This window comes from Stegostoma tigrinum, chromosome 10, assembly GCF_030684315.1.
Source record: "Stegostoma tigrinum isolate sSteTig4 chromosome 10, sSteTig4.hap1, whole genome shotgun sequence".
In the NCBI taxonomy this organism is placed as follows: Eukaryota; Metazoa; Chordata; class Chondrichthyes; order Orectolobiformes; family Stegostomatidae; genus Stegostoma; species Stegostoma tigrinum.
In genome coordinates this window covers 59,739,488-59,767,468 of record NC_081363.1, presented here as the reverse complement: position 1 = coordinate 59,767,468, position 27,981 = coordinate 59,739,488, and the positions used below count along the sequence as shown (strand labels likewise).

The following is a 27,981-nucleotide window of genomic DNA, read 5'->3' as shown; positions in this document are numbered from 1 at the left end:
TTATATTTACTTTGTGATATTTACTTAATATTACAGAAGGATCATCAATATCAAGAGCACCATTTTAGACTAGGCTCCAGCTTTAACCTTTTGACATTTGTTGTGCCAGAGACACCGAAACCTTTCTGGACTTGCGGCATCAATCCATTTCTTCGATCGGTGCAAAGCATGAGATGGCCCAAAAACCCTCCGTTTCTTCCTGTCCTGCAGGCCCATCCAGTCTCCCTCCACTGACATCCCCATCCGCCTAACCGAACTTGTCCTTCCATTTAACAACTTCTCCTTCAACTCCTCCCACTTCCTACAGACAAAGGGGGTGGCCGTGGGTACCCGCATGGCCCCAAGCTATGCCTGCCTCTTTGTAGGGTACGTGGAACAATCTATCTTCTGCAGCTACACTGGCCCCATCCCCCACCTCTTCCTCCATTATATCGATGACTGTATCGGCATCGCCTGGTGCTCCCACAAGGAGCTTAAACAATTTGTCCACTTCACTAACACCTTCCACCCCAATCTTACGTTCACCTGGGCCATCTCTGATACCTCTCTCTCTCCTCTTTGACCACACTGTCCTCATCTCTGGTAACCAACTGGAAACTGATATCTATTTCAAGCCCACTGACTCCCGCAGCTACCTAGATTACACCTTCTCTCACCCACATTCCTGCAAGAATGCCATCCCCTATTCCCAATTCCTTCACTTCCACCACACCTGCTCCCAAGATGAGGCATTCCACTCCCGGACATCCCACATGTCCTCGTTTTTCAGCGACTGCAATTTCCCCTCCACAGTAGTCGAAAACACCCTTGACTTCATCTTTTGTCTCTTGGGTTTCCCACAACTCAGCCGTCACATTCCCTCCCCACAATAACAACAAAGACAGAATTCCCTTTGTCCTCATGTATCACCCTTATTTTCTCTGAGATAACAAGGTGTAGAACTGGATGAACACAACAGGCCAGGCAGCATCAGAGGAGCAGGAAAGCTGACGTTTTGGGTCTGGACCCTTCAGAAATGGGGAAGGGGAAGGGGGCTCTGAAATAAATAGAGAGGGGGGGAGGCAACGATAGAAGGTGGATAGAGGAGCAATAGGTGGAGAGAAGACGGACAGGTCAAGGAGGCAGGGATAGAGTCAGTAAAGGTGAGTGTAGGTTGGGAGTTGGAATGGGGGTTGGTCAATGAGGAGGGAGGGGTGGGTAGGTGGGAGGGAGGATTTCATACATCATTCTCCACCAATTCTGCCACCTGCAATCTGACCCCACTACAAAGGATGTATTTCCCTCCCCACAGTTATCTGCCTTCTGGAGGTCCATGACTCCCTTGTCCGCTCCACACGCCCCACTAGCCCCACCACCCCCGGCACTTTTCCCTGCAACCGCAGGAAGTGCTACACCTGCCCCTGCATCACCCCTTCACCCTCATCCCAGGCCTCAAGAAAACCTTCCACATTAAACAACTGTTCACCTGCATATCTGCTAATGTGGTATATTGCATCTGCTGTTCCCGATGTGGCCTCCTCTAACTCAGGGAAATGAAGCGGAGTCTTGGAGACCGCTTTGTGGAGCACCTTCTCTCAGTTTGTAACCAAACAACTGCACCTCCCAGTCGCAAACCACTTCAACTCCCCCTCACACTCTATGGATGACGTGTCCATCCTGGGCCTCCTCCATTGCCACAACAATGCCACCCGAAGGCTGGAGGAACAGTACCTCATTTTCTGTCTGGGAACCCTGCAGCCCAATGGTCTCAATGTGAAGTTTACAAGCTTAAAAATCTTCCCACCCCCAACTTCATCCCAAGACCAACTCATCTCATCCCCACCTCCTTAACCTGAGCGTCCTCCCTCCTAACTACCCACCCCTCCCTCCTCACTGACCAACCCCCATCCCAACTCCCAACCTACACTCACCTTTACTGACTTTATCCCTGCCTCCTTGTCTGTCCATCTTCCCTCCACCTACCTGCTCCTCTATCCACCTTCTATCATCAACTCCCCCCTCTCTATTTATTTCAGAGCCCCCTTCCCCTCCCCCATTTCTGACGAAGGGTCCAGACCCAAAACGTCAGTTTTCCTGCACCTCTGATGCTGCCTGGCCTGTTGTGTTCATCCAGTTCTACACCTTGTTATCTCAGACTCCAGTATCAGCAGTTCCTACTATCTCAGAAGCATGCAGATTTGTTTATGTGTTTATGGTCTATTGTATGAATTTATTTTAATATTTTCCATGAATTATTGGATTTGATTTCAGTGTGCTAAAAGAATTGACAGTGAGTGTATTTCATATTATTATGCAGAAACCTTAGGTCTATTGTTTGCCTGAAGCTCTGAATTCACAATTTATATGACATTAACACAGTGATGACAGTAAAGAACTCGCACCCCAAATATATGGTCCTATCTATTTGGATTTAGCAAATATTTATGTTGGATATTTCTATTATAATACGCATTGGAACCAGAAAAGCTGGATTTTTATGTCGTCTTATCAAGGATGCTTGAAAGGAGAGTCTTGGTGTTTTAAGTTTTGAGTAAAATAAACGCTCTTCTGATTCTTTTTGTTACTTTTTAGCTTTTAATCATTCACTTTACTTCAGGGCTTGATTTTTATGAGCTCGAGCAGGACGGTAACTATTGTCTATAAATGATTGAATTGCACTTGACAATCAGGCATGTTTGACTCTACTATAATTGTTGGTTTTGGAAGAGAAAGGTGAGGATCTGAGGAAGAAGATGCATTTTTTTCAATTAGACAGTCACTTCATACTTACAATTGTCTTACCACCCAACTATACAGACAAAATTAAGATCCACTTATCTTCACCTATCAGAGAGGATCTGCCTTGGAGGCTACAATTCGTGAGGGAACTGATGTGAAGAAATGCCACTTCCTGGAGTCAAACTTGCAGGCCAGTTGAGTGGTTTAGTCAGTGACTATCAAGAAAATAACTGCCCTTGAATTTCATGACAGGTTGTTCTCTAAAGCAACACTAGATGATGTCTGGGTTGCACTGACCTCTACATCATGAAGGCCAGGCGCCAACTCTCTGACACCTCCTCCTACCACCCCCTCGATTAGGACCCCACCCCTGACCACATCATCTGTCAGACCATTCATAATCTCATCATCTCAGGTGACCTCCCACTCACAGCCACCAAACTCACCATTTCCCCATCCCTGCACTGCCTGTTTCTAGCTCCTTCCCAAAATCCACAAACCTGACTGCCCCAGCTGACCCATTTTCTCTGCCTGCTCCTGCTCCACTGAACCCCTCCCCGTTTACCTTGATTCTGTCTTTCCCCAGCGGCCCAGAAACTCCCATCTACATTGCCCTCCAAGACTTCCAATTCCCTGGCCCCTAACACCTCATCTTCACTATGAACAACCTGTACACTTGTATCCCCCACCCAGATGGTCTAAAAGCCCTCTGCTTCTTCCTCTGCAACAGGCCCATCCAGTCGCCCTCCGCCGACGCCCTCATCCGCTTAACAGAACTTGTCCTTTACCTTGAACAACTTCTCCTTTGACAACTTACACTTCCTACAGACTAAGAGGGTGGCAATGGGCACCTGTATGGGTCTGGGCTATGCCTGCCTCTTCATAGGATGCGTGGAACAGTCCCTTTTCTGCTATTACACCGGCACCATCACTGACATCTTCCTCCATTATACCGATGACTATATTGGTGCTGCCTCATGCTCCCATGAGGAGCTCGAACAGTTCATCAATTTTACTAACACCTTTCAACCCAACCTCAAATTCACTTGGACCATTTCCGATACCTCCATCCCCTTCCTGGACCTCTCCGTCTCCATCTCAAACTAAACGCTCCCGTAGCTATCTGGACTACACCTCCTCTCAAACAACCTCCTGCAAGAAATCGATCCCTCACTCCCAATTTCTCCGCCTCTGTCACATCTGCTCCCAAGATGAAATGTTCCACCCCCAGACATCCTAAATGTCCTCCTATTTCAAGGACCCCAACATCCCCTCCACCAGTGATCAAAAATGCCCTCAACCGCATCCCTTGCATTTCCTACACTTTTGCCCTCAAACCCCCCCAATAAAACAATGAAAACAAAGACAGTGTCCCACTGATCCTCAAATATGACTCCACCAACCTCTGCATCAAGCGTATCATCCTCTGCCACTTTCTCTACCTACAATCCGACCCCACAACCAGAGAGATATTTTCTTCCACACCCCTATCTGCCTTTTGTAGGGACTAGTCACTCCATGACTCCCTCGTCTGCTGCGTACTCCTTACTAACCCCACTACACCTGGCACTTTTCCCTGCAATGAACCCTACACCTCCACCCTCATCTCCATCCAAGGCCCAAATTAAACTTTCCATATCCAACGGGGGTTCACCTGTACATCCTCCAATCTGGTCTACTATATCTATTGCTCCTTATGTGGCCTGTGAAACATTGGTGAGACCAAGCACAGACCTGGGCACCGTTTTGTGGAGCATCTGTGCTCTGTATGCAATAATCGACAACACCTTCTGGTTGCTAACCATTTTAACTTCCACCCTCCCCCCAGTCCAACTCCTTTGATGACATGTCCATCCTGCACCTCCCCAGTACCACAGTGACACCACCCACAAACTGGAGGACACTACCTCGAGAGCCTACAGCCTGATGGCTTGAACATAGAATTCACTAGTTTTAAAATCTCCCCACCATACCCCCTCCCCAACGCAGCCCCCAGCCTCATCCCATATCCAAACCTCCTGCTCATTCCCACCTCGTTGATGCCTGACACAACCTGTCCACCTTCTTCCTCACCTATCTGCCCCACCCTTCACACCAGCCAATCCCCACAACCCCTTGCTTGCATCCACCTATCACCACCCCACCTACCTTTCCCCAGCCCCACCCAACCTCCCTCTCGACTCCTTGACCTGACACAACCTGTCCATCTTCTCTCGCACCTATCCATCCCACCTATCCAACAGACCAATCCCCACCACTCCCTACCTGCACCCATGTATCACTATCCGAGCCCCACCCCTCCTCCCTCTATTTATTCCCCAAACCCAGTTCTGAAGAAGGGTCCTGACCCAAAGCATCAACTTTCCTGCTCCTCTGCTGCTGCCTGAGCTGCAGTGTTCCTCCAGCTCCACACTTTGTTGTTTCTTAGTAGATGATGTCTGTTGAATCTCATGATCAGCAGCCTATTGTTGCATCAAGTAAGTACAAAGAAATTGCTTTTTTAGGCAAAAACCTTTATCATTTCTCCACAGAAATAGACAACAACATTTTTGGACAGGAAGCATGTTTCCCCAGAATACTGGGTGCACGTGCTACTAACTTGACTCTGACCTGCAACCCAAATACATTCCTGAACATAAGTGGCTTCTACTCTCCTGAATGTACGGCTAGCCAGTTGTTAATATGCATGGGAATGCCCTTAAGGGCAGAAATGATTTCTTTATTTTTATTCCAACTGATGCTGTCATCATTATTTGAAAGTCTAGAAAAACTGTATTTGGCTGCTAATGCACAAAGGTGCACTGCTAATGCAGTCTTTATTATTGGCTCCTGATCACTTGAGGCAACATTGATGGTAAATGGTATAACTTGACACTGATATAACTGATTCAGTGTAAAAAAAACCTGACATCTCCTTAACTTTTGATGTTAATGGTACTTGCCATCACTCCTTCAAAAGATCAATCCTAGAAACAAGTGTTATCAATATAATCTCCAAAGTAAGGAATTGTTTATGCACATGTTTTAAAGCTGCATTTACTTTTGTAGTCAACCTGTTCTGCTTAGGAAGCAACAACACCAGTGAACTCAAAATAATTCAGTTAGGTTCAATCTGGTGATTTTTCTAGCATGTATTGAATTTATGATCCCATGTGAGCTTGCTTTATTAGGCTTAATGGACAAGGATGTTGTTTTATTGGCATTGATTCCATTGCATGCTCAACCAGCTAACAGAGTACGTCCTTGTTTATCTTTCCAGGTTTCCTTGAACTTTTTAAGTTTGATTACTTAATCTTTCTGTTGTCCTTACTCTAAGGATGGAAATATAGTTTGAGTAACTGTCCCATAATATCAGTGTTAGCTTATTGGATGATAGAAGGTTCACTTTGTGAACAACCTCAACTTATCTCCATTTTTTTTAGGATATTCATGAGAGGAAGCTGATTCTGTTTCCTATAATCAAGAAGATCTACCAGACAAGAATCTTTAATAGTGCTCTTAGCTCCTTGTAGGGACCACTGAATCTCACTTTTGTTTCCTGTTTGAAATGTTCTAGTTGTAGCATGTTTGCCCATTCTTTACCTTTGTTTTAAATGCTTTGCTACTTTACATACTTCTCTGTGTCTTTCCAGAAACATGGATGTATAATCCAACTTTGAGGATGTCTATTTTTGCCTTAAAAACTTCTCTTAATTAGTTCTAACAGATTTCTTATTGCAAAACCATATATCTGTTCCAATGACCTAAGCCTAGTAGATTCATTTGAGAAATCTCTGGTAGCAAAGAGTAAGAAGTGTAACCCTTTGTCCCAGTCTTGTGGGCACTTGTGACAATCATTGTTTTGAGAGTCTAATAATGTCTTTCCAATGCTCCCTGTGTTCACACATGATAGGCAGTAGACCTAAACTACTTTTCAGATTGCTTATCTTGTTCTGAAACAATTTTTACATGCAATCAAACCAAAGTTTTAATTTTATTTCAAATGGTGGTCCATAATGTGTATAAAAAATAAATACTTCCACCAATACATTAGCTGTAATCATCCTTAAAGAAGGAACTTCTGGAAATCAGGTTGTCATATTCATAACAGAAAGAATATACTTGTGTTCCACTTCTGTTTTTGACAATGGTCCTACACAATCCACTAATATCTGATTGAATAGTGCTGCAGAAATTGGACTGGATCTTGTCAGTACCTGTTTGATTACAGGTTGAAGTTTTCCCAATACCTGACCTGCAGCATATTTATAGAACTGTGTCAAGTCCTGGTGAAATCTTGACCAAGAAAAATGCCTGTTTATCCATGTTTGAATTTTCTACATTCCTGAATGTCCTACCATACTAATTTCATGTGTTATTCACATTATCTACTTATGATATTTGGGCTTTACCTATCTGATGAACAACTGCCTATACTTTGTCAACAGGTTTATGAGATCTCCGCAACTCCATTTTTAACCTAATAACATTTCAAACTCCTCTTACAATTGATCCATGATATATTCCGTTTTGGACTGAAGGTCACATGGGCTTCCCACACTTACAGCATTCCGACCAAAAGTACCCTATTTCATATAGAAACAGTTCGGCCTTTGATTTTTGCCTCTCCCTCATCACCTTCATCTTTGACCTGAGGAGGAGATCATGGGCATCACCAGCTGAACTTTCTTTACTCTGGTTGTTTGCTTTCCTTTCACTCTCCTATCCTGTATCCTCCTTGAGTTTATGGAAGTGACAATGAAAAAAAAAATCAACATAATCAATTGACCATTTTGATGCTTGTCTAACGTATGTAACTCAAAGACAGCAAGCACTGCAGATGCTGGAGTCAGAATCAACACAGTGTGGAGCTAGAGGAACACAGCAAGTCACACAACCTCAGAGAAGCAGGAAAGTCAACTGGGGAGGGAGAAGGAAGCTGGGAAATGAATAATGGGAGGAGTGGGGGTGGGGAAAGGTAGGTGGGATGGTGATAGGTAGATGTAGGTGGGGATTGGTCAGTGTGAAGGGTGTGGCAAATAGATGGGGAGGAAGATGGACAGGTCAAGATTGTGCAAGGGTGGTAGGTGGATGCAGATAGGGGGTAGTAGGGATTGGCCAGTAGAAAGGATAGGCAGATAGTCAGGTCAAGGAGGTAGGAATGAGGAGATTTTAAATGTAACTCTCTGGTATTCAACAAGGGTTCTTATTCAAAAAGTTAGTACATTTTAAAATTATTCTGAGGGAATAATTTCTGAGATTTTCACAGGTGGTATTTACTCCTTAATTCCCTTTCCACCTGTCAGGATTACTTACTTCACAGTTTGAAAATAATTGTTGGTTTTCTCAAATTTTGAAACATACCTTTTTTGCTTGAGTGTTTTAGGCACTAATTCATATATACACTCAATATATCCCTTTTCACAGCATTACAATCTGTAGGAAGTTTCACTGACAATAATGCATGTATTTCATGTTCTGTTAACTTGAGTTATATGGGCAATGTTCAGTTTTCCTCCAGCCACCTGATTTGTTTTGCTATTTTCTCAAATGCCAAAAAGAATACTTCCACATTCATTTCCTCAAATTTTGGTAGGACCTATAGAAAATTAAACATTTCCTTTCTGGACTTTTAAAAATACCTTGGCCTGCCCTTATGAGAACTTTTGTCAGTATCTGATGTGTTGATTTTTTATTTTATTTTATAGCATCTTTTAAGCTAGCTTTCCTTATCTCTCTCCTTTTTCTTCACCCTTCTCTTGGAAATTCAAGTTCAAGTTTTCTTATCTACATCTGCTTTCTAATTTTACAAATATCCTTCCTTTACTATTTTAAACCTGCTATATATCTTTCCCATGCTAAGCTATTTTAACTATAATTGAATTGTTGCTATTTCACCACTCTGTGTTTCTTGTTCCTCCTGTATTTTGACCAATCCCAGTGCTTTCCTAATGTTTCAATTATCTCTGCGTTTTTACCTCTGGAAGGCAATTCTCCCTCTAATTTATTTGCCAATTCCAGCAGTTACTTCTTGTAAATCCATTGGGATGCTTGTTCTAACTGCAAGTGTGTTTTAGCAGCTTTTGATGCCTCTTATTATAGCACAAAAAACCTGGTATCTGTCTTTTTATTCCCTATAACTGACATTAACTCTATATCAGATTTTATTTTATCCTTCTTCAAAAAATTCCAGTGATGAACCTCCAAGTCTTTGTTACAGCTTTAGCTGGAAGAATGCACTAATAATTGTGCTGCACTGTTCAAAAGTTATTACAATGTGTATCAATGTATAAAAACTCAATGGGACCACCATAATGAGCAGTTTGCCTGACTAATGGCTATTTGCAAATGCATTCACACTAGATTTCATCATTAACAGAAAATAACCCAATTTATTGTACCACACGTAGCCTTAATAAAAACAGACAAAATAAACTACTTTTAGTTTCCTAATATACAACTTAAACTTCCACCCTTCCAGAAACCCTAAATATGCACACAGTCAATCACAGTTTAGAGACGCAAACACAATTTAACGCACCTACTATGAGGGTGGAAAAGAATATGAACAGAGTAAACAAAATCCTGAAGATCAGAAATCCAGACCACAAAATTATTATTCACAGTCCTTTTGATTTTATCAGTGATTAAAACATTGTTATCTATAGGTGATGAACTGCATTCCATGCAATTTATTTTTCCAATGTCCCATGCATCTGTGACTTCTGGAAGCAGAAGCCAATGCATTGGCACACTGGTTGGCCTGTGCTAAATATCTGAGCAGCTGCATGGTCATACATTTTAGAGAAGTGTTGATGATGATTGTTGTTCAATTCAATGGCTGGTCAAGTAGACCTGGGTCATCTTGTTCTGGAATTCTTTCAAACTTTCTTGGTTTTTATGTCTTTTTCCGACTTGAAGAAAGGGAGATGGAGAGATGGTTGTTTTTTGTCTATCTTTCTATCTTCTATCTTTTTAACACTGCTACTGAATTTGTAAGATGGCTGTTACACAGCATTTCCTCAACTCAAAAGACTCTTGATGGCCACTCAGCCTCAAATTCTCTCTCTCATTGCATCAAAAAGCCATATTTTATCACACAGCTCACAAAATATTCAGTGCTTGATTTTCAAGTTGCAAATTCCTCTCAGTAGAGATAATGGGAACTGTAGATGCTGGAAAATCCAAGATAACAAAGTGTGGGGCTGGATGAACACAGCAGGCCAAGCAGCATCTTAGGAGCACAAAAGCTGATGTTTCGGGCCTAGACCCTTTTCTGATGAAGGGTCTAGGCCTGAAACGTCAGCTTTTGTGCTCCTAAAATGCTGCTTGGCCTGCTGTGTTCATCCAGCCCTGCACTTTGTTATCTTAAATTTCTCTCAGTATTTCGGTTATGGCAATCCAACTTACACTTCTGTTTATAGTCCCCAAAAAGAATGCATGTATTCTTTTTACATGATTGAAAGGCAAGAAAAAAGTAAGTATGTCTTCACATGTTTTAAATTGTGAACAGCGATCATTACATTCTAAGAAGAGATTGGCATGGTGGCTCAGTGCTTAGCACTGCTGCCTCATGGCATTAGGGACCCAGGTGCAATTTTTAGGTAATTACCTGGGTGGATTTTGCACATTCTCCCCACATCCATATCGATGCTCTGGTTTCCTCCCACAGTGGATTCACTGTGTTAAATTGCCCATAGTGTCTAGGAATATATAGGTTAGCTCAATTGACCATGGGAAATTGTATCAGAGATAATGGGAACTGCAGAGGCTGGAGAATCCAAGATAATAAAGTGGAAGCTAGATGAACACAGCAGGCCAAGCAGCATCTCAGGAGCACAAAAGCTGACGTTTCGGGCCTAGACTCTTCATCAGAGAGGGGGATGGGGTGAGGGTTCTGGAATAAATAGGGAGAGAGGGGGAGGTGGACCGAAGATGGAGAGAAAAGAAGATAGGTGGAGAGGAGAGTATAGGTGGGGAGGTAGGGAGGGGATAAGTCAGTCCAGGGAAGACGGACAGGTCAAGGAGGTGGGATGAGGTTAGTAGGTAGGAAATGGAGGTGTGGCTTGGGGTGGGAGGAAGGGATGGGTGAGAGGAAGAACAGGTTAGGGAGGCAGAGACAGGCTGGGCTGGTTGTGTGATGCAGTGGAGGAGGGGACGAACTGGGCTGGTTTTGGGATGCGATGGGGAAAGGGCAGATTTTGAAGCTGGTGAAGTCCACATTGATACCATTGGGCTGCAGGTTCACCGGCACATCTGCCAATGTGGTATACTGTATCCATTGTACCCGGTGTGGCTTCCTCTACATTGGGGAAACCAAGCGGAGGCTTGGGGACCGCTTTGCAGAACACCTCCGCTCAGTTCGCAATAAACAACTGCACCTCCCACTCGCGAACCATTTCAACTCCCCCTCCCATTCTTTAGATGACATGGCCATCATGGGCCTCCTGCAGTGCCACAATGATGCCACCCTAAGGTTGCAGGAACAGCAACTCATATTCCACTTGGGAACTGTGTATCCCAATGGTATCAATTTGGACTTCACCAGCTTCAAAATCTCCCCTTCCCCCACCGCATCCCAAAACCAGCCCAGTTCTTCCCCTCCACCTACTGCATCCCAAAACCAGCTCAGCCTGTCTCTGCCTCCCTAACCTGTTCTTCCTGTCACCCATCCCTTCCTCCCTCTCCAAGCCGCACCTCCATTTCCTACCTACTAACCTCATCCCACCTCCTTGATCTGTCCGTCTTCCCTGGACTGACCTATCCCCTCCTTACCTCCCCACTCATACTCTCCTCTCTACCTATCTTCTTTTCTCTCCATCTTCGGTCCGCCTCCCCCTCTCTCCCTATTTATTCCAGAACCCTCACCCCATCCCCCTCTCTGATGAAGGGTCTAGGCCCGAAACGTCAGCTTTTGTGCTCCTGAGATGCTGTTTGGCCTGCTGTGTTCATCCAGCTTCACACTTTATTTTCTTGACCATGGGAAATGCAGGTTACAGGGATATTGTGAGGTTGTTGGTGGGGGGTGGCGTGAATCTGAGTAGCATGCTATTCAGAGAGTTCTGTAGAGTTGATGGGTTCAGCCGCTTGCTTCTGTAGGGATACAATGATTTTACAAGTGTTGGTTGAACTGTTGGAGATGTGATGGGAACCGTTAACTGTCTTCAGATGCTATTCCAGAAATCTGCCAATGGTTTTGCATACTTTTACCTGCATGCTTATGTTCTCCGCGTAATGTATTGGGATTCCTACATTTCTATGCACTACAAGATTATCCTTATCTCCAAGTTTATGAATAGGGGCCTAGCTGTTTATTTTTCATGTAGCCTTCATCCTGAGATAGGTCATTTCAAAACAACCCTACAATTCTGGCTATCCTCACCAAATGATCTTTCACTGTATAGTGTGCCAGCTTGTGAAAGGGCTGAAGCTCATCATTTGACCTGATAGGTGCCACGACAAAATCAGAGTACCCTGTCGAAGTAACATGACACCAGGTTAGGGTCCAACAGATTGACTTGAAATCACCAGCTTTCTGAGAGCTGCTCCTTTGACGGGTGAAGGAGCAGCAGTCCAAAAGCTGGTGATTTCAAATAAACCGTTGGACTATAGCTTGGTGTTAAGTGACTTTTGACTTTGCCTACTTCAGTCTAACATCAGCACCTCCACATCAGAATACCCTGGAATTGGCAAAGTATTTTAAACATTTAAGAAACAGGTGAAGATAGCTATTTAACTCTGCTACTTTGCTGTATCGTATGGGGGCATTTTCCACCAACAGGAAGATGCCATCAAACCAAAAGAAATTTGGCTTACCAGACAACTAAGTAATGTGATATATAAATTATAGTGCCAATGTGATACCAGCTAGGTAAGCTATTTGTCCCAATAAGATACCCTTAGATATTTTACAGGTGGAAGAGTTCCAATTCAACCAACTGTTGCTTGCAGTATCAGAACGGTATTGTCCAATATTCGATGTGATTCAGCTAATGCACAACAATTACTAAACAATCTTGACTGTTCTTTGAGTTTAAAATTTAAGATTATAACTTGGGTTTTCAGTATAGCTCATTTCTGCATACTAGAAGATCCATTTATTCACATACGTGGCTTTGTACTTTGAGGATAAGAATATGTTTTCATATTGCAACATTTTCACAGAGCAATGAGTTCTGAGACAACAATGCCTCCTGTAAGGCCATGGCATTTAGGTATCCAATCATTATTAATCTTCCTGATTTGAACGAAATCAGTTAATTAACACAGCAGTTCCTGCTGCATCTCCATGCCAATTATAGTCTAACCAATCGGTATTGTCTGGCCATGCTGTATTTGTTTTCTAAAGTTGATGTCTTGTTTGCATTTCAGTCCAGATGAGCACGAAATGATAAGCCTCTATGTCATTTCTCTTTTAAGCAGCGCAGGCATCAAATTGCATCAGATGCATAGCTTTGTATTCTCGGTGTGATGCCGGTGCTGCAAGAATTATTAGACTGGAAAATAGCAAATGTAACTCATGTATTCAAAAAGGGAGTGAGATAGAAAGCAAGAAGCTTACATGCCATTTAACTTAACTTTCATTGTAGGCAAGATATTAGTGTGCAAAGTAATCTGGTCATGACAATGTCAATGCAATTTTATGGAAGGGAAGTCATGTTAGAGCAATTTATTGGAGGTTGTGAGGAAGCAACATGTGCTGATGAATGAGAATCAGTGGATGTACTATGCTTACACATCCAGAAGGTATTTGATAGGCTGCCACATCAAAGGTTATCACAGAACATAAAAGCTCATGGTGTAGAAGGCATGGATAGAAGATTGGCTAGGTAATAGGAAGCATAGACTAGGTATAAATGTGTCATTTTCTGGTTAGTAACATATAATGAATTGTGTGCCACAGACTTCAGAGCTGGGGCCTCAACATCTTAACATAGAAACAGAGAAATTAGCTATAGAAGGAGGCTATTTGGCCCTTCGAGCCTGCACTACCATTCACAATGATCATAGCTGATTGTGCAATTTCAGTATCCCATTCCGACTTTCTCTTCATTTCCCTTGATCCCATTACTTGCAAAGACAATGCCTAGCTCCCTCTTGAACAAGCCTACGAACTTGCCCAAGAACTTTCTGTGGGATAGAATTCCCTAGGTTCACAACTCTGAGAGAAGAAATTCTTCCTCATCTCAATCCTGAACGGCTTTCCCTTCATTCTTAGACTGCAACCCTTAGTTCTGGACTTCCCCAACATCAGGAACATTATTCCCAATCTAGCCTGTTCAGTTCCATCAGGTTTTGAAATGTTTCTATGAGATCTCCCTTCATTCATCTAAATTCAAGTGAATATAATCCCAGTTGATCCAGTCTTTTTTCATGTGTAAGTCCTGCCGTCCCAGGGATCAGTCTGGTGAACAATCATTGGGCTCCCACAATAGCAAGAATGTCCTACCTCAGACGAGAAAACCAAATCCCCACACAATACTGAAGGCCTCACCCCCACCCTGTATAACTGTAGCAAGCCATCCTTCACTCTGAGACTCAAATCCTTTAGCTATGAAGGCCAGCATGTTATTAGTTTTCCTCACTGTCTGCTACACCTGAATACCAACCTTCAGCAACTGTTCCACCATGATTCCCTGGTCTCGTTGCTCCCCACCTATTCCTAAATTGCCACCATTCAGATAATAATCTGCCCTCCTGTTTTTTCCAAATTTGCCAAGTATTTGCTAAGTATTTAAAATTTGCACAAATGGCATGAATGAAAGAATCAAAGTTATGGTTGGTTCATTTGCTGATAATACAAAGATAGTAAGTTGTGAAGTGGAAATAAGGAAGCAACAAAGATTTTACAACATCCTCGGTGTTTTTCCATTGACCAGGAACAGAATTGGATCATGTGCATAAATACTATGGCTACAACAGTAGGCCAGGAGCTAGCAACTGTGTAAGTAACTCATGCCCTGTCTCTTCAATACCTGGCTACAAGGTACAAGTCAAGAGAATGATGGAATATGATAGAGGAGGCAATGGCCTACTGGTATTATTGCTAGACAATTAATCCAGAGACTCAGATAATGTTCAGAATACCTGGGTTCAAATCTGAACGTGGCAGACGATGGAATTTAAATTCAATGAAAAAATAGTTTGGAATTAAGAGCCTAATGATGTCCAGTAAACCATGGCTGATTGTCAAAAATAAATCTGGTTCACTAACGTGCTTTAGGGAAGGAAACTGTCATTCTGCCTGGTCTGGTCTACATGTGACTGACCCACAGCAGTATGGTTAACTCATAACCACACTGTGGTCATTTAGGGATGGGTAATAAGATGCTAGCCTAGCCTGCAATGCCTGCATCTCATGAATGAATAATCAGAAAAATGCTATCTAACTGGATGCATGCAGCTCCAGTAACACTGAAGAAAGTTGACACCATCCAGGACAAAGTAACTCATTTGATGGGTATCCTATCTCCCAAGTTCAACAATCAGTCCCTTTGCTACGAACACACAGTAGCAAAAGTATGTACTATTTACAAGATGCACTGCAGTAACTCTCCAAGGCTCTTCCATTAGCACTTTCCAAACCCACAACTTCTATTACCTGAACGATAAAGGCTGCAGGTTCATGGAACACCACCATCTGCAAGTTCTCGTGTGAATTGCACACCATCCTGACGTGGAATAATAAATTACTGTTCCTTCCAAGTCATTGGATCAAAATCCTGGAACTCCTTTCCCAATCACACTTTGTGTATCCCCACACCTGCAGGACTGCAGCAGTTCAAGATGTAGTTCATCACAAACTTCTCCAAGGCAATTAGGGACAGGCATGTAGTAACCATGTCTTGTTAATTTTGTGCCTTTAAAATTTTTGGCTCGCAATGTGAAAAAACTTTTCTTAAAAGCAGGGAATTATCAGGATGGCTACATAATTTCACAGAAATGTGATAGCTTTGTGAACAGAGTAAAGGCTAATCAAAGTCCACCATCAGAGGTCACAGAAAAAAATCACTAATTCTAACTGCAAGTAGATGTGAGGTTAGCTGAAGCCAAGAATCAAGATGGTTCAAAACAGGTGGCCTGTCTTCATTAATTGAGGCTCAGGAAACAGATCCAGATTTAGGTAAGTTATGAAAGGCAGCTCACATTGATACTGAAGCTGAAGGGGTTTCAGAGTGCTATTCTGTCAAAACTGAAGTTTTGTTTAGAATGTGGAGATATTCTCACAGACCTGAGAAAGATAAATTGATGGTTATTCATCAAATGGTGATATATCACTTGGATATCTTAAGGAGGTATTTTAGGTAGCACATGGAGTTCTGATAACAGTGCATGTAAGAATACAGAAAACACAGGCATCAATGCTTTCACTCAACTTTGGTCTGGAAGTCAGCTAAATTGACATACAATGCGTGACTTAAAAAATAGCTTAACATTTGATACAGCTCTGGGAATAGCAGGGCTTCATTTATGGCACCCTACCCCAGTGAGTCGTAACAAGTAATAAATGCTGGTCTCACCAACAATTTCCATGTCAGATGAATAAATGAAAAAAAAAAGTAGTTTAACTGAGTGCACAAAGGTCTAGTGAGTGTGTATAACGTAGGAAAATGTAAAATTGTCAATTTTGGCAGTAAGAATAGAAAAGAAGGATTATCCAAATGGTAAGAGATTGCAGTGCTTTGGGATGTTGAGGTACTTGGGCATCCTAGTGCAAGAATCCAAAAAGGTTAGCATGCAGGTACAGGGTGTGTTTTGAAAGCTGATAGATGTTTTATTGTGTCAGAAATCAAATATAAAAGTTGGGAAATTATGCATCAGTTATTGATGGAATTGAGAATCCAAATTGGAATGTTGTATGTAATATTGGTGTCATTATTTAGGGAAGGAGAAGGATTTAAAAACATTGGAAGCAGTTCAGAGAAGGTTGACTCAACTAAAATTTGGAATAAGCTGGTTGTCAATGGAGCCCTTCTTCTCTCCCCTCATCCTTGAATAGGATTTGCATCTGTGCATCAGTTTTATTTTTCATTCCAATAGCATGATTTTCTTTATTTCCTTTCAATCCTTCTCAAACAGGTAATTTGTTTTACTTTGCTGTGCCCCCATGTGAGTTTCAGTTGCACATTTTGTTTATCCTCCAAGTAGGGTTATATTTTGAAAAAAGATACAGTACTACTTAAATGAAATAGGAATAGAATAAGAATTTAGGCCCAAAACATCAGGCTTCCTGCTGCTCCGATGCTGCTTGGCCTGCTGTGTTCATCCAGTTCTACACGTTGTTATCTGGAAATAGAATAATATTTACAGTAATGAAGAGATATTTGAATGATTTGAAAAGTTGAGGATTTTGACTGTGGTGTTCAGGAAATTACTTTCAGAAATGCTTTAATTACTGTTGTGTCAATTTTCTTTCAACTATGTATCACAAATTCTCTGATTGTATCCTTAGTGTAGAAGAACATATGTACAATGTCTTGTTTGATGACATAACCTTGACAAAGCATATTTCAGGAAGGTGTCAAGAAAAATTACTTTGAGGATTTGAGTGAAGGAGGATTGATTTTCATTGAAACTGATGTTATTTGCAGATATGCTTTCAGTCCTTCATGCATGTGTTCATGTTCAACTTCTATTACATAATTTTCAAATCACATGTGTAACATGTGGTAAAAGCATGAAAGAAGCATACAAGACCAGAAAATATAATTGCAGACCGTGTGGCTAATTATGTATCTAATAAGTATGTACCATACTGCATTAATGAACATTGATCATGGGATGTGGATAATGTTGACAAACTGACACATTTGATTGGGGAAGCTGCTGGTGGTAAACTTGGTTTCAAAGCCATTAATTACATAATTTCAATGGCATTATGAGGTAGGAGTAGTGGGTTAGTGACTGGAAGCTTTCACATTTCCTTCTTTATGCTGAGTTGGATCTTCTGAATTTAATTTCACAATTATAATTGTGGGATTTAATTCTGGGCTGGTTGCCGCTGATGTAACTACGATGCATCCTTGAAGTAAGGCATCTTTAATTACGTTACAATTCAAGGAAATGGCAATGCAAATTGGAACTACAGGAAATGGCAATGGTCAAGAATTAAAGTACTGTTTCATGATTTGCATTGGAGCAAATATCAAAATCGAGCTTCTTGAACATATGATGTTGCACTGCCATATATTCAAAGATGGCACCAAGTCATCTTTGCAACTAATTGGCAACCGATAAGACAAAAAGTTCAAAAATAGCCTCAAGATGCCACTAGATCTCTTTGAATCCTCTTTAAATGCAGTGCTGCAACACACAAACTAAAGTGCCCTTTTCATATAAACAGTTAGAAGACTCTAGTGATTACAGTGAAAGCACCAGGAAATTCCTTTGGAATCTAAATGATGTCAGCAGGAGTTAATTTTAATCCAATTTAATAAGCAAACTGTGTCAGTACATATACTTGAGTTCATCCAAAGCACTGTAGCTCCAATTTGCATCAAATCTTAATTGTTTATTAGCCTAATGCATGTTCCTCTGTCACTTTCTGTTTCTTGTTCTTAAACCAATTTTGAATCCAATTGGCGAGCTCACCCTGAATCCCATGTGATCTAATTTTACTAAGTAGTTTATCACGTGGAGTCTTGTCAAAGGTTTTACTAAAATCCAAGTTAAAAATGTCTACCACTCTGTCCTCATCAATCTTCTTGGTTACTTCCTCAAAAAATTCAATCAAGTTTGCAAGACATGATTTCTGTTGCGCAAAACCATGCTGACTACCCCTAATCATTCCTTGCTTCCTCAAATGCACATAAATTCTACCTTTCAGAAACACTTCCAACAACTTACCATGACCAAAATCACACTCACAAAATTGCAGTTCTCGGGCTGCTCCTGACATCCTTTCTTAAACAAAGGCATAACATTAGCCACTCTCCAGTCATCTGGCACCTCACCCATAGATACTTCTGCAAAGGCCCCTCAGTTTCCTCCCTAACCTCCCACAAAGTCCTGGGATACAAGGAATCAAGTCTGGAGATTTATCCACCTTCATATTTTTTTAATACCTCCAGCACTTCCTCTTCTGTAATATGAGCTATTTCCAAAACATCAATATTTATTTCCCTGAGTTCTCTAGCCCCCCATTCTTTCTCTTGCAAAATATTCATTTAATATCTTTCCCATCTCCTGAGATTCAACACAAAGACAGCCTCTTTGATCTTTAAGGGGCCATGATCTCTCTCTCTCTCTCTAGTTGTTCTTTTGCTCTTAATGTACTTGTAGAATCTCTTTGGATTATTTTTAACCTTATTTGCCAATGCTATCTCATATCCTGTCTTTGCATCCTGCACCCCCTCTTAAGAATGCCCCTACACTCTTTATTCTGTTCAAGAGATTCATTTGAATGCATTTGTTTTCATTTTTTTTATTCTTGACTAGAACCTCAATGTCTTTACCCATCTATTGTTGTCTAATCCTACCCGCCTTACTTTTTATTCTAATAAAAACATAATGAATCTGATTTCTTATTCTCACACTTTGAAAGCCTCCCACTTATCAGATGGTCCTTTATTTGCGAACAGTCCACTCCAATCATTTTTTGAAAGTTCTTGTCTCATACCATAAAAATTTGCCTTACTCCAATTAAAAACTTTAATTTTTATAGAAGGCTTTTCCTTTTCCGTAACTATTTTAAAACAAGTAGAATTATATTCACTAGACCCAAAATGTTTCCCTACCATCACTTTACTGTCTTATTATCCAAACGAAGATCATGTTTTGTTCCTTCTCTAGCCAGAACATATTGATGAAGAAAATTTTCTAGAATATGTTTAACAAATTCCTCACCATCCAAACCTTTAATATTATGAAATAATAATATTATGAAAGTCCCAGTGACAGGGCAGCATGGTGGCTCAGTGGTTAGCACTGCAGCCTCACAGTACCAGGGACCCGAGTTCAATTCCAGCCTTGGGCAACTGTCTGTGTGGAGTTTGCACATTCTCCCCATGTCTGCGTGGGTTTTCTCTGGGTGCTCTGGTTTTGTCCCACAGTCCAAAGATGTGCAGGCTAGGTGGATTGGCCATGCTAAATTGCCCATAGTGCTCAGGGGTGTGAGGGTTATAGGGGGATGGGTCTGGGTGAGATGCTCCAAGGAGCAGTGTGGACTTGTTGGGCCGAAAGGCCTGTTTCCACACTGTAGGGAATCTAATCTAATCAATGTTTGGCAAATTAAAATCACCTACTATTACAACCTTGTTATTCTTGCATATACCTAAGATATTTCTACATATTTGTTTCGCACTTTGGATATTTCATTATCATAGTAACAATTTGCATTTATATAATTTTTTATGACACCAATAATAATTCCAATTGACAATGTGGATAAATTCCTAAATCCTGAGAAAGCTGTATTCACTTCTGAAATAGGGCATAAATGGTTGAAAAATCTAACCTGGTGTGTTACAGATTATAATTTGCTGTCACACAAATCTTATTGGGGTTTTGATACTGGACTGTAATTGTCCCACCTCACACCACAGACATTATTTGCCAGCTTCTGGATAGCTCCTATGTATGCGTAACATTTACTTAATTGTTAGAAAGGTTACCTTTTTCAGAATGTCATAGAGCCATAGACATACACATGATGGAAACAGGCTGTTCTGCCCAACTTGTCTGTGCCACCTAGTTTTCACAAATAAATTGGTGACTTTTGCTTAAATTTGGTCCATATCCTTCCATAGCTATTGCATCTATGTAGCTATCTGAATGTTTCTTAAATGATGAAATTGTACTCGCTTCAACTACTACCTCTGGTAGCCCATTCCAGACATTCACCACCCTCTGTGTGAAGAAATTACCCCTCTGGACACTTTTGCATCTCTCCCATCTCATCTTAAACCTATGTCCTCTGGTTTTAGACTCCTCTGTCATGGGGAAAAGCTGTTGGTTATCTGCTGTATCTCTGCCTCTCATGACTTTATAGACGTCTATGAAGTCATCTCGGGTCTCCTACATTCCAGGGAATAAAGTCAAAATATACAATGTCTCCCTGTAACTCAAACTTTCCAAACAAGAAGCATCCAGTAAGTCTTTTCTGCGCACTTTCTAGTTTAATAATATCGTTTCTATCATAGGGCAATCGGAAATGCACGCAGTACTCCAAATGTGGCCTCAACAATGCCTTGGACAACTGCATCAAGACGCCTCAAACCCTATGTTCAGTGCTCTGACCGGTGAAAGCAAGCATGCTAAAGGCCTTCTTCATGACCCTATCTACCTGTTCTAGTGATTATTATGTTCAGCAGCAATCCTTTGCTCTTTTCATAACATTTATCATTATTTTTGCCAAAAAATCTGACCTACTCATAATAAATTGGAGCACTGCTTTAACTCGATGTTCAGTCTTTAGTGGAATGAGTGAAGTGATCCATGGATTAATTCAGCGTTTCCAATAAGATGACATGTAACATAATAGCTTGTAATTAATTCTTCAGAAATTCTTATATATATGATAGTCTGCAGATTCAAGGCTTTATCTAATACATAATGTTCATTTCAAATCTGTAATTGCATTTAAATTAAAATTGGCTTAGCTGGAAGATGGATTGTCAGAATGCATCAAACCACCCAGCGTGTCTTGAAAATGTGAGCATGAAAATGCAATTTTGTGAATATGTGCATTATATTTTGGAGCTCATTAATTTTTATTCTGTATATACCTTGAATACTATGACGATTTTCTGTTTTATACAAAATAATTGTGTCATTACAGTCAGTAATGTTGTGCTTACTTGTGTATCTACAGAATAAGTAGAAGTTCAATCAGCTGCTCTGATGGAAGTTATTAGATCTGTAGAGTAGTGTAATTTGTATCCTGTATGACACTGTGACTTCCAGAATTATTTTGACGTTGCTTGGTGGTGTTTTATTTTTACCATAAGGGTGGGGGCAGGGGAGTTGTCATTTACTATTCACCATGATCATAGTATTGCTAATTTTCTCATTTCATCACTTGAGCATGCCATCTTATCTCAATCCTAATTACAGTCAAACTGAGAAGTTCCACATATTCCCTTGATGATAATATTTTTCTGCTTGGATGAGTCATTACATTGTTTGGCAGACTGAAACACCACTTTTTCATTGTTGGAACACTACCCCTCATGTAATACTATGTCTTTTTTCATTGCAGTATGTTATATGACTTTCATCCTTCTGTGACATTTCAAGCTGTACAGTGCACACAAATATTGTGCTTCAATTTGACTGATTGGACAGGAGCCAGATCTTTGATCAGGCCTAAGCACAGGAGAATGCATGGTTGTAAAGAGCTGCTTAATGAGCTTTTATTGGAGGACCTCTGAACTATCTTGAAATAATGCTTTTGTTTGAGTATGATCAGGAAAATCCTTTTCAGTTTGACTGCAGTAAGGTACTCAATGTATATTTGTTCATGTCTTCATTCTGGCGTGCAAAATGTTTAGATTGATAAATATTCAGTGACTACAAGACTTTGAATAATTCAACGATAAAAATAATCTCCAGAGATGAGCAGTTTATTTTTAAAAACCTGCAGGTGAAAACTATCTGTTATATAAATGTCATAATGACTCCAGTGTGGCATTCAAAGAGGGGTGGTTGATCTACACATTAGGCCGTTTCCCATCTGTTTTCTTCCATTAAGGATTGCAGTGCTCCAAATTGTACAAATCTTTTAAAATCTTCTGGAATTTTATTGAATTTTGGTACAAAGTTTGCTTTCTTCAGCTTATAGGACAATAGCTTTCATAAGTTACAAATGTATAAAGCACTTGTTGCTTGTTTTGCTCGAAATGGTTCCTTTTACAGAAATGGTGAATGCAGTATGTTTAACAGCTTATACTGATACAGCATCTTTAATGAAATAAAATGTTTCAAGTTGCTGCACGTGAGCTTTATAAAACAAAGTATGGCACAGACCCACAAAAAATAATTAGGCCAGATGACCAAAAGCTTGGTCAAAGAATGTCATAGGAGAAAAGTGAAGCAGAAAGGCAGCCACTATTGAGAAGGGATTACAAAGTTTCAGGTCTAGACAATTGAAACCATGGCCACGAATAGTGAAATAAAAATAGGTGTGCACAACAGGCCAGAATTTTTAGAGTACATATATTTTTGAGGATGTGGAGAACAAGAGATTTCAGATATAAGGAATTAGATTTTATTGTCACCTGTACTGAAGTATAGGAATACAAGAGTACAGTGAAAAGTACAAACTCACCATTGTCTGGCATCATCTTCGTTACACAAACCAGAATTTAAAAAAAAACAGCAGAAATATAAGAAACAAGGCCAAAGGAAGGAAAAATGTCTTGACCTGAAACAAAGAAAAGTCACATCTGAATAAAAATGTGTGGAACACTCAGCTTCCAATGCAGGCATCCGGGTCTAGCTGTGGCCTGTAGTGTTTTGCTGTCGACACCACCTCAGATCACTGGGAGAAGCTTTGCACAAACGCCACCAGCCACTTCCGGTCTTCAGGAGGAGCTTTACCTCCGCTGCTGCAGCTGTCCCTGATCACCTGGAGGAGTTGTGAACATGCTGCTGCTGCAGCATCTGACCACCAGGGGCAGTAGCCTTAGGGTATTTGAAAACCAGAATGAGAATTATAAAATCAACATATTTCTTGACTTGGAGTCAATGTTAATCTTTGACCCAGGGATGATTGGAGAATGAGATTCACTGTAAGTTAAGACATAGGCAACAGAATTTCACATGACCTCATGTTTTATGAAGGAGAAAATGTGGTTCACCAGCTAGGAGTGCATTGAAATAATGTGTCGAAGCTTTTAGTCATTCATGGTGTGTAGGTGTCACTTGTTAGGTCAACATTTATTTTGTCAGTAATTGTCTTGGAGATGTGGGTGTTAAGCTGGCTTCTTGAACTGCTGCAGCCTGAGGATGTAGGAATACTTTCAGTGCATCAGGGAAGAGAGGTTCAGGATTTTGACTCTGCAAAAATGAAGGAAAAGCAATGTAGTTCCAAGTCAGGAAGTTGTGTGGCTTTGGGAATTTTACTGATGCTGTTACACCCATACATCTGCTATCTGCTATCCTTCGCCTTCTGATGGTAGAGGTTACAGATCTGAGGTGGTACCAGTGGTGTCTCAGTAAGTTACTGCAGTGCATCTTGTAGGTGATACATACACTGTCATTGTATGTTGGCACAGTAGTGGTGAAGGAAGTGGAGGTGGTGGATGGTGTTGATCAAGCAGGCTGCTTCATCCTGAATGGTTCAGTGCAATTAAATGCACATCATAATATCTTTTATTCACTTGTGGGATGTGGATGTCGCTGGCTGGACAGCATTTAATGCCTGCCCCTAGTTGTCCTTTAGAAAGTGATGGTGAGCTGTCTTCTTGAACTACTGTAGCCCATGTGCTGAACGTAGATCCACAATACACTTAGGAGGGCATTCCAGCAATTTGACCAATGAAAGTGCTTGGAGGAACTTTTAGCTGGAGGTGTCCCATGTATCTGTCGCCCTTGTCCTTTCGAGTGAAATCATTGTGGTTTGGAATGTGCTGTCTGAGGATCTTTGAATTCCTGCGGTGCATCTTGTAAATGGTACATGTTGTTGCTACCAAGCATCATTAGTGAAGGGAGTGGATGCTTGTGGATGTGGTACCAAACAAGTGGGCTGCTTTGTCCTGGACAGTGTCAAGCTTCTTGAGTGTTGGTGCTGCACCCATCCAGGCAGGTAAAGAGTACTCATCACACTCCTGATTTATGACTTGTAGATGATGCACAGGCCTTGTGGTGTTAAAGGGTGAGTTACTCATTGCAGTATTCCTAGCCACTTTCATGCCTTTGTAGCCACAGTATTTTTATGGTGAGTCCATTTGAGGTCCTCGTCAATGGTAATACCAGGATATTGACGGTGATGACAATGCCATTGAATGTCAAGAAGCAGAGGTTAGATTGTGTCTTATTGGAGATGGTCATTGAATTTGTGCCTCATGAACATTGCTTGTCACTTTTCAGCCCAAGCCTGGTTATTGTCCAGATCATGTTGCATATGAATTGACTGATTCTGTAACTGAGGTATTGCAAATGGTCCTGAGTATTGTCCGATCATCAGCGGACATCCCCTCTTCTTATGATGATGGCAAGGTCATTGATGAGGCAGCTGAACATGGTTGGACCGAGGACACTACTCTGAGGAACTTCTGCAAAGATGTCCTGGAGCTGAGATGACTGACCTTCAATTACCACCAAGTGCCAGGTATACTTCCCACATATTTTGAGAGTTTGCCCCCAATGCTCATTGATCCCATTTTGCTCATGCTTCTTGAGGTCGCACTTGGTCACATGTGGAGGTCCTTGATGTCAAGGGCTGTCACTCTAACCTCACCTCTGGAATTCAGTTCTTTTGTCCATCTTTGAACCAAGTCTGTAGTGACATACCTGAGCAATTTTCCATATTGTTGGATAGATAGCAATATTATTTTGCACTAGAACAGCTTGGCTGGGTGTACAGCAGGTTCTGAGGCACAGATCTTCAGTGCCATTGCCAGAATATTGCCAGGGCCCATAGCCTTTGCAATATCAGTGCCTCTAACTATTTCTTGATATCACGTGGAGTGAATCAAATTGGCAGAAGACTGATATCTGTGATGCTGGGGTCCACTGGTAGAGACCAAGATGTATCATCCACTCAGCACTTCTGGCTGATGATTGTTGCGAATGCTCAGCGTTCTTTTGCGCTGATTTTATGGATCCTTCTGCTCTGTAAATTATTCAACTGTTTACCACTATTTACGACTAGATCTGATCCGTTGGTTTTGGGATTTCTTAGCTCTCTCTGTTACTTGCTGCTTATGCTCTGTAGTTGTAGCATTGTTTGGTGTCTCGCCAGATTGCTGCCTTATTTTTAGCTATGTCCAGTGTTGTTCCTGGCATATCCTCCTGCACTCTTGATTAAACCAGGGTTGAACTCCTGGCTTGATAGTCAGTGTAGAGTGGGAGATAAACTGACCACGAAGTTGGAGTATGATTATGCTGCAATTGATAACCTAAACACCTCATGAATTCCCAGACTTGAGTTGTATCTGTTTGAAGTCTGACCATTTAGTATGGTGATAGTGCCACACAGCATGACGGAGTGTGTTCTCAATGTGAAGGCAGGACTTTGACTCCGTGAGGACTGTGAAGTGGTCACTCTTACTAACACTGTCATTGAAAGGTACATCTCCAGCAGGCAGATTAGTGAGGATAAGGTCAAATGTGGCTCTGCTACCACCTATTGCAGACTCAGCCTACCAGCTATGTTCTTTAGGATCTAGGCAGCTCAATGTGTAATGCTGCTGCCAACTCATTCTTGGTGGTGGACATTGAAATTTCCCACCCAGAGTATATTCTGTGTCCTTGCCACTCTCAGTGCTTCCTCAGTTGGCAAATGGGGGAGCACTGATTCATCAGCTGAGGGAGGATTGTACACATATGCAGAGACTTCCTTAGCCATGTTTGACGTGGTGCAGTGAGATTTCATGGGGTCCGGAGTTGATGTTGAGGACTGCCTGGGCAATTCCATCCTGACTATGTACCACTGTACAATCAACTATGTTGGTTTGTCATGCCAGTGGAAAATGGCTTATCCAGAAATGATGATGGTGGTCTCTCGAACATTGTCTGGAAGGTAGCTGTCTGACTAGTCTATTGGCTCTCGCAAAATTCCCAGATAATAGAAAAGAGAACTTTTCAGGATGCATCGCAGCTTTGTTTAAACAACGAGAGAAGTTGTTTGTGAAGGGCGCAGTATGGGGCGTATGTGTACAGAATGCGATTTGACTGGCAAAAAGTAGCTAAGTGCTTTTAAAAGCTGCAGATGCGGTAAATCAGGAACAAAAACAGAAGTGGCTGGAAAAGCTCAGCAGATCTGGCTGCATCTGTAAAGAAAAAAATTAGAGTTAATATTTCGGGTCTGGTGAATCTCCCTCGGAACTTTGTGGTTCAGTTAAGTGCGTTTTTTTTATTTTATAGGTTCACACTCACAATGTGGACAATTAGTCTTTTCCTGTACTGTGCCTAAGGGTCCTATGACTTTGCCCACTCCTTCCAGCTTATGGGTGACATTACACACCAGCTTTGCCTCACTCCATTGGTATGGAACAGTTGGGGGAGAGCCCTCAACTACATTCCTAAGGTTACTTGCTTTGACTTTATAGGTAAGTCCCATTTGCTTTCTGTTCACAGATTTCATGTTTTGCTTTTTGCTATGATGGGGAGAAGTCCATTGCATCATGGTTTCAACATCAATATCAAGTTTGTCCAGTTGAAAGTCTGAGTCTATTTGTAACCTTTTCTCATTTTATGCATAATGAGCAAATTTGCATTCCTGTTGGTAATCATTTTTAACCTGCAGCCATTTTACCAATCCCAGCAACTTTTTATTTTCCTTATTCAACTTTGAAGCATACAAATGGGCACTGTACATTGTCTCATTATGGAATGTTTGTCACTTAGTTGTTCCTTTTGCAAATTCTTTTAAAAGCCTATCATCAGCACACTGATAAATACCATCACATGTTTCTACAATTTCCAGTTCAGCGCCCCCTGCCAACTTTTAACTTTTTCATTAAACTATGTATCAGTCATATTTTTGAATATCCCACTGACACGGTAAATTTAAGACTGTTGCCTCTCTCAGCATCTCAAATTTAAAGCCAATCAAAACCTGACTTCTGTAATGCCATTGTTGTCATTAGTTGATGATTTTAGGAGTTCGCACTCACAGTTACTTCATGTAGGCAGTCCATACTTTGTAGGTAATTTTCTGAAATTTTCTTCAGTTTGTTATGAAGCAGCAGTTTAGATATCGTACTTCAATTTTTTAGATAAGAAAGTGCACAACCATGCCAAGTGGGGATGGTTCACCGATACCAGAGGACAAACAAGGTGTCCGCACAGAATGTTTTGGTCTAATTAAAGTGGTGGGGGCAGTGTCCTGCTTTGTAGCTGAGGTGTTATGGAATGTTTTCCTCGGTCTTCTTTCTCTGCTCCTGTCTTCCATCTGCCTGCTGAAGACTGTTCAGTGAAGACTGCTGTCTGGGGACTGTCAGATGAGAATTGCTGCCTGAAAGGTCTACTTGATAAGAACTTCCCTCTGTGGGAACTCCCCTCAGCCCTTGAACACTCATTGTTACATCATATTTATATTTAAAGCCTGAAACCTTCACTCAATGGCCATGGGGAAGCAACTAATGATGTTGAATGATTTTTGTCTCTTTATCTTTGCCA

The 27,981-nt window shown here is 41.3% G+C and overlaps 1 protein-coding gene across 5 annotated transcripts in view; it reads left to right on the top strand.

Moving 5' to 3' along the window:
- LOC125455634 (neuronal PAS domain-containing protein 3) overlaps window positions 1-27,981 on the top strand; it is a 1,150,912-nt gene that overhangs the window by 458,680 nt on the left and 664,251 nt on the right. The gene's annotated exons all lie outside the window — the stretch shown is intronic.